This window comes from Adiantum capillus-veneris, chromosome 16, assembly GCF_014529385.1.
Source record: "Adiantum capillus-veneris isolate H3 chromosome 16, ASM1452938v2, whole genome shotgun sequence".
Lineage (NCBI taxonomy): Eukaryota > Viridiplantae > Streptophyta > Polypodiopsida > Polypodiales > Pteridaceae > Adiantum > Adiantum capillus-veneris.
Window position 1 is genome coordinate 4,977,589 of NC_140946.1, and position 12,256 is coordinate 4,989,844.

The 12,256-nt window shown below is 40.9% G+C and overlaps 1 pseudogene across 1 annotated transcript; it reads right to left on the reverse strand.

Annotated features, from left to right (window-relative positions):
* Positions 1 to 733: 733 nt before the first annotated feature.
* Positions 734 to 1,956, reverse strand: LOC147438488 (protein TIC 20-v, chloroplastic pseudogene; annotated as a pseudogene). The gene is made up of 2 exons (XR_015184498.1): positions 1,176 to 1,956; positions 734 to 945 (listed from the first exon to the last, which is right to left on the reverse strand). The product of XR_015184498.1 is annotated as a protein TIC 20-v, chloroplastic pseudogene (transcript).
* Positions 1,957 to 12,256: the final 10,300 nt, after the last annotated feature.

Below are 12,256 nucleotides of genomic sequence, written 5' to 3' on the forward strand. Positions count from 1 at the left end.
TATGGTGTGATCCTCTGGTCTTTCAGTGGGTAACTCGTAGGGTATGTGGAGCTTAAGTGTTGCGGACATGACGGTGGATCATTCCCAAATGCGTGAGAGACCTACACTCAAAAACACATCCTCCACAGAATGCTTCTAATGTGCAGCAATCACACGAATTCTTGACTAATCGCACAAGAAAAAGGCTATCATCCTATTATCTTGTCTATATAGGGAGTTTGGCTGTTTAAGGTCCGTTACTCTTAAACAATATATTTTTCACATCTAGAGTAAGTATCATCAGATGGAAGTGTGGTTTCCTTTCATATTTCTGGATTTGCCTCCCCAAACTCAAATGTAACCTAATTTCCTAATAGAAATAACCACTGCTTGAAAAAAAACCAAGAAAGTGGCAATTACATTTCAAGACCCACCAAGCATACTAATTTAGGCATAAAAAATGCCAGTAAATTATTGTGAATTCGGCAGCCACTACCTCCAAACAACTATAGCAAGAAACAATACATAACTCACATCATGCACCAAAAGGAGAAATTTCATGTTCACGATTTAACTAAAACAAGCATGCTATCCACCTGAGTATGGCAGGGCACCAAGAGAACAAAATTAGTGCTGAAACATGATAAAAGTTGAGCAATAGAGTTATCGTAAGTGAGCAATTCAGTGCCCAGACACTTTGAAATCCAATCCAAAAAATGAACTGCATGAAGTATTATTGATAGTGCACACACACTAGCAGCCACAGTGAAAAGGAGCAATAAATTAAGACAATTCTGCTCATGCTTGGTAACATAAGTTATGCGATAAATCATAAGACTACAGGAGCAACGGATTTAAGCAAAATCCAGAGTGGTATGTTCAAACCCCACAATTCCACCTGCAAAACAGTGACAGGCCAGCCTGCAGAGTTTCCAACGTGTCTGTCAACCCACGCGCATCAAAATTCTGGAGCCACATAATAGACAAAGTTTGTGGGCCTCATTCCATCAAGTAGCCAATGTCGAAAAATGTAGGCACCAGACAATAAATTTCTCACTCGAGCTTATTGCTAGGTGTATTCAGTGTGACAGAAACAGACCACAGAGTATACATACTACATGCTAGGCATGTGAAAATATAAGGGAAGGGTGCTCAACACAACACACCACCAAGTGTATGTAGTAATATTGCCATACCTTGCAAAAACCGAAGAGGTGGTCCAATTTATGCATCAACTCAAAACAGCTGATTTTCGGCAGCATCAGCCACAATGGGAAGGCGAGGTGTCTTGCCCAGCAAACAGGAGACAATGGCAAAAACGACAGCAGCCAGCAGTGCAACGAAAATAGCATTGTAGAAAATTACGAGTAGATCCAGGGCAAAACCGCTGCGTGGACTCAAGATACGCTGGGCAATGAGAGGAAGCACAATGAGCACATCCAACACACAGGCTTGCATGGCATTGAAGCGCACAAAGCGCCCAACCCTTGGGTTCCGCACCAGGGCCAGGTAGAGGGTGAAAAAGAGGACAAAGTTAGAGAAGGGGATAGAGGAATAGAGGCGCAGCAATGGAAAGAGTGGGCGGAAGAGAGCCTCAGTAACCGGGTACTGTGCGAATACATAACGTCCGTACTGCATCCCATCCAACATAGGGAGAACATAGCCCACCGCCCCTAACGCTCGCTCCATATACTCGCCTCCCGACCTGGCTTGTACCATCACATGATCACCCCTGCGTCTGCGTCTCCTCCTGCTACCCACCACTGGCACCTGCACCACCGCCGCACTTGCACTTGCGCGTCGGGGCTTCAAGGTGCCACTACCGTCGATGTTCACGACAAGCCTTCTGCTGTGCTGGGTTGCAGAGCACTGAATCATCAGAGCTCCGTAGGCAGCAGCCATCCTGATGAGCGCTGACACCCTAATTGCTCGCAAGAAAGGCCTGCGCTAACGAAACTCGCTTCTGAACTTTGGGGGGAATTTATTAAACATCGAGTATGTCCCTGCGATTTTGGAAAAAGAAAGTAAAAGCCGAATCTAACGAGATGCGCGAAAAATTTCTGTTTCCTTCGTTCGCCAGTTGACCTTGAGCCTCTTTGTGCTGATCATGACGCATGCACCTAGAGGGCAAAAGAGATGCAGAGGGCCAACCACTGTAGGTCGAGGAAGGTAGTTGGCGCAGGTGGACGCAAGGTTGGGAGGGGTTGCAAGAGTTATTTTTATAAATTTGAAAAGGATGGTTTTCAGACAGCGAAATCAAGAAGATGAGTTGGTTAGTACAGTGTCTTTGACTCAAGTGGACCCGAGTTCAAATTTGAGAGGAGCTGTTTGTGTTGCCTGTGTGCTACTCTGCCAGAAGAGGCGGTAAGCAAATCCGGAAAAGATCTATCAGATGAGGCATCTGAGAAGATTCTTTGCAATAAAAGTGAGAATGAACCAGTAATAGAGGCCTCTTTGTCGCCAAAATTTTCAACCCAAAAATGTTGGAAGAAAAAGATAAAGAGCAAAAATTAGTCCTGCACATTTGGAAACTTTAACTGTAATTTTTTGTTTGCATTATAACGAGGCAGTCCTAAGATAATACTTACGATGACCTTGACTAAGCAGAATTTACATAACATGAGTCATTGATGGCATGTATTGTCGTGCATGTATCGTAGACTTGGCCACAAAGCATTAAGAACATGATTAGCATGCCGAAGGTTCGAATGACTTGGCTAGATAATCTTCCCTCATCTTCCTTGATAGCCCACCAATCTCGAAGATACTTTAGTTCAATATGCAAAAGGACCCAAGAGGAGGTACATCAAGTTCTCACATTGTATCATCATGCTAAAGCACTTACAAATTGGTAGCTCAATTCACATTGTGCAATATCATCCAGTTCAAACCACCGAAATGTGCCATAGTAATGAAAATACCAAGGCAAGTCTACCTAAGCCATCCAGTTTATGGTCTTCGTTTTTGGGAGAGGTGCATGTCTATCCAAGTCCCATTTAAGTCTTGTTTTGGTGTCTCTCCCTATCTAACCTTCTATCTCTCTCATTATGTCTTGCATAGATTGCCCTTATGTGTCTACAAGCATCGGTGTTGCTTGCGATAAGAAGGGAAGGTATGTCGTATACTGCAAAGAGGGAAAGAGAGCCATGTACTGCGACGATGGTGTCACGATTGATGGTGGCAAGTCCATCGATTAGTGACTCTTGGCCTATGAGACACTAATACATATGGCAGTAAGGAACGATAATGATTTAAAGTGGACACCCCACAGGGAGACAGGGGAGATGATAGAGGATAACATCTCATGATAGAGACACATGAGAATGTAGACCAAGACTACAGGAGTACAAGGTTATTACTGGGAGTCACTACATGGAGAGCATAAGCGGCACAACATCGTCAGAGTCTCAAGAGGAGTAAGACTCCTATACAGAGGAGAATGTAGAAGGTGGTACAGTCATGACGGGGGGAATACTCCTTTACAAAGCAGCCACCTGAAGATGCAAGCATTATGGAGTTAAATATTATGCACATTGACAGTCAAAGCTCCAGAAGCGACGCCTATAAATACGGCCAACTAATTTCATTTGGGGGCTTTTTGGTTGTTGTAGTTTCACTTATCATTGCTTAGGGCCGAGTCGCACCCTATGCGAGCAAAGGGAGAGGGGTGGCGGATGCATGTGGGTCGCACCCAAAGGTAATTGAGAGAGAAGAAAAAGCACTGAGTGAGTCTCGCTGGCTATAGGAGTTCTCATTGGGGGAGCAGCTGCGCTAAACAAGGTAAGACGAGCTTCAGCAAAAAAATAGCGTAATACCTCCCTTTTCTGAGGTATTAACGGAATCACAGCAGGGGTTCTACAAACCAAGAGAAATTTTCTCTTTCTCTATTTCTGGTACTCTCTCCCTTCTCACTACTCCTACTCACACAAGGTGCAACTCAGCCCTTACTGCTAGAGCAACCTGGATCGCTTTGGCGGCTATTTTAGAATTAGACTCAAAGCACTTGATCAAGTTTAGACTCCGGATTACCAGATTACAGATTCAGACTTCAAATGACCAAATGATAGACATCAACCTTTAGATAACCCCGGTGGAGGGTATATGTAAGAGTTGGTTCCCATGTTCTACATCCTCCTCCCCTTTCTTGATTTTTTTCATATGCAAAATTTCATATTCTGATCTGGCTTCACCTCTTTTGCTTAGGCTTCTGCTTATCTAGAGCCTTCTTCAATTCAAGCCTCTGAATCGTTGAACTCGTTGTTGCGTAGGTCTAGCGACCAGTTGCTATTGGAGACCGTGTTTTCCTTCTGAATAATTCGATGAATTGCTTCTTGCTCCAAGCTCCCTCCAATCTATTAGCATCTCCACTTCATAGGGTGTTAGAGCTTGTCAAATCTTTGTGTCTCTATCATTAAATGTCTTTTTCCCCTTGCCAGCTTGTGGCAAATGGATGTAGTTTGGATCCATCCAGCTGGTTTGACTAATTAGCTTTTATTCGAGCTTTAAATAGGACTCCAAACATCTCTCTGAACAGTGGCTTTGAACTGGCTATATTGGCCAGTTTCTTTGCAGATTTTTGAAGCCTCAACTGACAACTGAAGTAATTCATTTGTGTACCTTATCAATTGGCTAACCTGAGATTTCCATTGGGTCATCATGCCTCTGAAGTTGATAAGGTCTTTGTTTAGCTATGAGGCTGTGTCTTTCTTTTCACTATCACTAAGCACCGACCTCCATGCTACCCATAAGGCAGTACTTCTCTCATACCATTTTTTTATATGATCTACAATCTGGATCTATCTCATTTTATGTGATGATTCATTGTAGACTGGATATAGAGCTGGATAAAAGTTGGGTAGTTCATTCTCCTTCATTGGTAGGGCATACATCAGAACATGAGAATCTCGCATAGCCTCAATTTAATTCAACACAATCTGATTCTCGTGTTACATCATCTTTCTAAGGACTCTGGACCAAATGAAATAAACTTTTTAGCGCTTGTTTCTGCTTTTAAATGGTCATTCTGATGAGCTTGCTTTTGCCATTGGATACATTGCAGGGTAGCTACTCTGTGGTCAAAGACCTTGCTGGCAATGTGTAATTTAAGCAGTGTCCCTTTAACTTCATCCTGAATATCCTGCATACTCTTGTAAGTTGGTCTATTGCCTAGTGAGACTTCTAGTTGAATTCCTAGACTTCCACATTCATCGTTGTTAGCCTCCGTGTTTGAGGAATCCCCTTAGTGTCACACTGTGTTAACAAATATTTAGGTATTCGATCGAGGATTACATTTGGATAAGTAGGTGATTGGCAAATTTGTTGCTCATGGTAGTTCATAGCCCTCCATTGCTATTGACATCAATATGTTGGTCTAGGGTTTGGTTCGCGTAGCTGCCAGATGTTTGATCTGGCCTATTGTTTGGTGTTTAATCAGGGGGCTGCTGAGATTGATTAGGTGTTTGATTAGTTTCACCCGCTCCATGACTCTGATGTGAAGGATATGTAGGATCATCATCGTCGTCATCTTTCTTTGATTCTAGCTCAACCTTTGAAGTGTCATCCTCCTTCTCATTCTCCTCTTCCTCGTTTTCCTCTTGGCTCGCCTAGATGTGCTGTAGTAGTGCGTGATTGGCTAGAGCACTTGTATACTTGATAGATTTTTCCTCCATGTTAGTAACCAAATTCTATAAATTATCTAGATTCAAGGCTAGCGTGCCTTTAGAGAGTATAAAAAACTAGGGACGGAGTCGTTTGACGAGGATAAAAGCTTTGTGATCTATTCTAATCCTACATTTTATTAAATTCATCACTAGCTCTGTATGGAGAAGAAGAGGCCCCGAAAATGCAAACTCCCATATCGCGTCAAGATCGTAATGAACATACCTTTCAGTCTGTGATATCTACTAAAGACTGGTAGATATACTTATCCATAATGGAGTGCTTCATGATAGTGTGGACCTCCTTTAAATTTTCTATAGCCACTTTCTTCTTGACTATCAATGACCTCTGTTCTTTTAGCTCTTTATCGAGATTCCATTTCTCATAGATTAGAATTGATCATCTCCATGTGTTCATTTTGTTGCTGCAACTCTTTTATGGTCTTTATGTGTTGTTCTCTCCTTGACCTTTTTCTCTATCACAATGTCCTTGAGTTTGAGGACTTTAGTCCTCCATTTGTTGGCATTGAGGGTCTCTTGTTCTAGTTGTTTCTTGAGCCGGTCAATATCAAAAACTTTGGATGCTAGCTTTCGCTTCCATCATTTGGTCTACAGCATTTACAATTGTATTTAACCCTGCCTGGATTGAGGATATGCAACCATCTGTAATGGTATTCCTATCAATGCTTGTAATCTCATATCTAATCACCAAAACATCTTATGGCACAACCATTCGTTGTGTAGTATTGATGATCAAATTCCCCACTAGTAGTGCTCAGTAGTGCTACGTCTTCCAGGCCTTCTGTCCCTCCAACCAATTCAATGGTTTCTTCCGTCTCCGTTTCTTCAAAGGACACCATGTTTGCTTTGCCTTGACACTGATATGATCCCAATATTCTTTTTGAGAGTCTTATGTTTCTTTGTGGGCATTTCAAATACCGTTGTTGTATCATATCCTAGCCTATGCTCTTTTGTAGTTGGTTTTGTATGTTCAGCTTGTCCCTCTAGTATCGTTATGACCAGTGGCTGAGCCTCTTATTTCTTTGGCTTCACAATTGGCAGTTTGGGACTATCTAGCTCACATGTCTTCCAATAAAAGAATTGCCATACATACCTAGCCTTGACAAGGTGTTGGGTTTTCACTTTGACAATCTAGGCAATTGCACTATTATGCAAGATCAAGCTCAAATTGATTGGACACTGGCTATCGAGATCTCTAGCTAGATAGCTTCTCAAACACATATGTAGGATTGTTCTTTAAACTAATGGATTCAATAACAAACTTGTATGTTGTTTTTTGATCTGAAGCTAAAACTAGAATGCCCTAACCACCCGATTTTCTTCTTTTCTTGGCCTCTGGTGTCTCATTCAAAAATTTGTTGATTTGTTCAGTAGTAAATGGTTTAGCCTTCTGATCTTGAAGATGTGAAAAATGACTACAACAGTCAATTGAGCTGCCTTTTGGAATGATTAATCTAAAAAGTACAACTATTACAAGGCTCAGCACTGAGTGCTCCTAAGCTTTATAGAACACAAAGGCTTGAGTCAAGAGTCAAGTGTCTATTGAGTCCCCAAAATGGGATAAGTGGGTCCTATTTATAGGTGTCCACACTGGAGTATGCCTGGTTGCATAATCAGGTAATTGATGGTAACTCCACTAGATAACTCATCTAGGTAAACCCCCATGTAAGGCATCTCTAAGAGCTAGGTCCCAAGTGCTACAACTACCTAGGAGCAATTCATTATAAGAGTTTGAGTCAAATTTATGTTAAAACATCATCTTAGTCATAATATGGATTATGCTTTTGAATTGTTCTTCCATTCATTAAACTCCGTATTTTAAAATCATCAACAATTTTGCTATTTTAATGTTCTAATAGGCCATGTCTCTAATTATAAGTATCATTAGTTTGAGATATATCTTATCGAATTCTACTTAATATGGCCATCTCTTATTTGATTTTGCTTAATTTGACCACCTTATATTTGAAGATCTAAGCCTCTATCAAATCCTACCACTTCAATTGGTATTTAGATTTCCTGTCAAGAACTCTAGAATTTGTCTCTCCAAGAGTTGTTAATCTCCAACTCTTTCCATTTTGGCGATCATGGTAGTGAGATTAGAGCTCTTGACAAATCCATTTTCCCAATTTTGACTCAGAGTTAGTTATCCAGCCACTGTTAGTATGACATCTAACAAGAGGTCGGAGAACTGTCGGAGTAGTTGTTGAGGAGGAAAATCATATAAGTACTAATACTGAAGGATCTAAGTAGGACTTTGATGTACATCATAGCTCTTGGGGTGAAGAAACCGAATTGGATCAAGGCAACAAGGAACCCGAACCACAATGAGCTTCAGGAAGTTCTAAGTATTCCAAAAGAGCACATTTGATAAAGTATAAATGACACTTTCAATCATAAATCACTAGGCATGCTACTAGGAAAGGCAAGCCAATGTCATTAACTATACCAAAGAATCAATTAGGCATTCTTAACCTATATCAAAACCTCGATGATGAGGGGAACTTGAGACACCTTTAGAAACAAATACTAAATACTTTGTCAAACCAAGGAGAAGAGAGAAGACTATCGATCTTAAATTTTTTTTTCCAACTTTTAAAGAAACAAGAAAGGATGATCTAGATGTAACATCCAAGCCTTTGAATAGTATGCTGAACTCAAGGAAATAGAAGAAGAGGATTGGACAAAATATTTTCCTCAAACTCTGAAAGATGCAACTAGGAAATGGTGTTGCCATTACCCAACAAATAAGCTTAGGACTTACTCCAAATTAAAGAAAGCAGAGGAGATACATATATACTATATGAACTAGACAAAATACAATAAAGGAAATTATTAGTGAGCAGTTATGTGGAGAAAATTGTAATTGAAATGGCCTATGAACTTTGAGAGTAGCGGAATTAGGAAATTAGATGAAGCACTTTTGTGAGATTACTTTGTGAGCATAGTGGGTGAACTTAATTGATGGTAGAAACATAAACATGGTACTTAGTTAACTTGGCATGAACAATACTTTTGCGAGAGAGAGAGAGAGAGAGAGAGAGAGAGAGAGAGAGAGAGAGAGAGAGTTTGCAGAACATGACAACAGTTGAGGATCGGATTCATACGGAGCATGTCCCCCCTCCAATAGGCATTTGTATTATAGTTTCTCCCATCAAGAGAGACTTGGTACAATACATTCTTTGTGTTCCTTGTGACCTAGGTGATGCAATGAAGATGGAAAGCTTCATGCATCACAAGCATACCATAAACTTTGTAGAAAGCATTAACTATCCCAAGCCTCGGTCCCAAGGCCTCAAACACCTTCGAAGGTGGAGAGAGCTAGTGGGGAATGAGGGTAGGGAAGAGGAAGAAGGAACATTCCATAGGAGAAACTTAAGAAGTAGTTCCTCACTTATCATCACTCTTCTTGTAGGATCTCACTTCTCACAAGCTTGGAGAAGGAGGTGGAGTTCCTCAACTTTCACCAAGTGAGAATGAATCCACAAAAGGAGTGTGTGTGTGTGTGTGTGTGGTGTATACCCCCCCAGCACCCCCCTTGCTTTCTTGGGGCGAGTTCTAGCCTTTTCACATGCTTCAAGCTCATTGGACCCCTCTCCCCCTAGCCAATCACATGCAGCATGTATTCAAGTACATGGGTAGTCTTTGGACAAGTGTCCTCCTTACCCCTTAGAGAAAGAGAGATTGAAAATATCTAGATATTTGTTGGATGGAAGTAGAAGCTCATTGGACCCCTCTTTAGCCCACTTCAAGCACACCATGTGGCGAAGCATAGGGATAGTCTGACATGTGTCCCATGTGCGCCTTGAGAAAAGGGGTGCCCTTTGGGTGAGTGGGCGGTTAATTCAAAGATTCCCCTAACTTTGGGACTTTCCCCCTCCTTGTAGGGTCTCTTTTTGACTCAAGCACCTTACCCCCCATGCATGGGAAGCTTCTCAAGCACCTTCCTCATTAAGTTTGTAGGGTCTCTTTTTTACTCAAGCACCTTAACCCCCATGCATGGGAAGCACCTCAAGTACCTTAGTCATCAAGCATAACAAGCACCTCAAGCACCGCAGTCATCAAGCACGACAAGCCCCTCAAGCACCTTAGTCATCAAGCACGACAAGCACCTCAAGCACCTTAGTCATCAAGCACGACAAACACCTCAAGCTTAGGTCGGGTTCCCACCTCAAGCTCAGTCTTAGTTTGCCTAAGGTCAAAGGACTTTTAACACTAACTATTGGAGGTCTTTAATGAAGGTAACCCTAAGGTTTTTTAAGCTCCATTAGATGCACGTTGCTCTTTGATAGACTACCTCCTTTTGGACCCGTATTGAGATGTAACCATCTCTCCTCTTGGTCCCCTGCAGAGATAAGTCTACAAGCACTTATTGCACATTGCTCTTTGGTAGACCATCTCCTTTTGGACCTGTATTGAGATGCAACCATCTCTCCTTTTGGTTCCCTGTTGAGATAGGTCTAGAAGCACATGTCTCAATTCTAACTCTTGTTCCCGTTTATTCTCCCACATTTAATGATCAGTTTAAGAAAATCATTTGGGTAAGCTAGATATTGGATTTTATGACATTACCTCTCTCTTGAAATCATAGTCGTCCTCGACTATGAGGTATAGAAGATAAAGCCTAGTTGTTAGTCCATGTTACTTAGCGGGTAGAGGATCCCTTATTACCCTTCGACATCATTCCAAGATGGATGACTAATCCATTTGGTGCTTGGGAGACGTAGCTGCCGCAAGCATGTCTACTCTTTAGACCATATCATTCTTCCAAAGTAGAGTGACAAGTTCTACTTGGTGTTTTGGAGACATCGTCACCACAAACATGATTCTAAGCATGCATACTATTTAAATTTGTGCCCAATAAAAAGAGATCTAGTTTTATAAGACATAAACATTGTTCATTTAAAATGAACTTTCATATGCTTACTTTAAGGCATCATTGTAGGCATTGACAAGGTTCATATTATCCTTAAGCTAAGTTCCTTGCATCCATTTAGCATCTTTAAAAGGATACTTCTTTAACTTAATAAGATAACATCAGATAATCTTACCGTTTCTTAATACCTTGTCCTCATGTCTCCGGTGTTTGGAGGGTCTGCAACCATGTCTCCTTTTGATGGCGCTCCTTTGTAAGGCTTACGTAGGCTCTCATGGAAAACATGGTGCATGAGCCAATGGTTGGGATAACTTTAATTGATAAGCCATCTCATTGATTAGATTAAGAATTTAAAAAGGAACATAGTATCTCTTTGCTAGTTTAGCATAATACTCTTGGTGGCCCATAGGATTCTTGCCCGTAGTATGGCTTGGACGAGCCTTGAGAAACTTTAGCAAGACCCAATCATGTTTCTTAAAGACTAAGGCTCTTCTATGCTTATTAGCAGTAGCCCTTTTTGCCTTTGCTTTGAGATGGATATAACCTCTTTAATCTCTGGAAAAGATTCTTGTGATTCTCGGCTATATTCATCAGCAGTGAAGATCTTCCCATGTAATTTAAGTAGTAAGGGACTTTTGGATCTTCCCTCTTTAACCTTGAAAGGTGCTTTCCCCATAGAAGTATGTACAATGTCATTATATGCATACTCCATAAGAGGTAGGTACTTCTCTCATTGAGAACGTTGATCTGCTTCCATGGCATAGGCTTTTAGTAGATCAAGAATCGTTAGATTAGTTATTTCACTTTGGTCATCCATTTGTAGATGATAGATCGAAAGAGAAATTTAATCTACTTCCTAGATTCGCAAAGAGACCCTTCTAGACATTACTTGTCATTCTAGGATTTTTGCCCAACACTATGGATGTTGGAAATCCATGATACTTGAAAATTTGAGATCTAAAGAGGGTTGCCATTTGATGTGCCTTAATAGTCTTTTTGACAGACATAGAGTGTGTTTTCTTATTAAGCGTGTTGACAGAAACAATCCAAGTTGCTTCCCTCAATCAAATTTCAACTTTTGGTATACCACGCATTTTGAAACATACTCTTGTATGTTTACTTTTCATGGTAGACCAACAGAAATATACTTCTACTCCTTGAAGAGTAGATTATGGATTCCCTCTTTGCCCCGCATAAGGAGAAGTATGGGATTCATACATGACTTTGTATTATATGGGTGAGTAACACATAGCCTATTGCCGTTTGGAAGATAACCATCCTTCAAGGTGAATGGTTCTTTTTTCTTCCCTAATGTAAAGGTTGTAAATACATACTTAAGTTCTCGGTCACTGGCATACTCATCTATCATAAAAGATAGATCATTGTGAGTTGCTACAGACACCACATTTACCCTTGATCATGAAAGTGCATCGCCCACTTGATTGTGCTTGCCAACAATGTGAGCAATATGACATTTAAATTGCAAAAGAAAAATTTCCCACATCATTTGTTTGTCAGAGAGCTTGGTTTGCATCATGAAGTTCTTGAGGCTTTGTGATCCATTCGTAGGATGAATGGAGTCCCCAAGAGATAGTGTTTCCATGCCTTTAGGACATATAGAATAGCTAGTAGCTCTTTTTCGTATTTGCCCAATACTCACTTATCGAAGTTGAGTCTTTGACTCTCATATGCTATGGCATGCCCTTCTTGAAGCAAAATATTC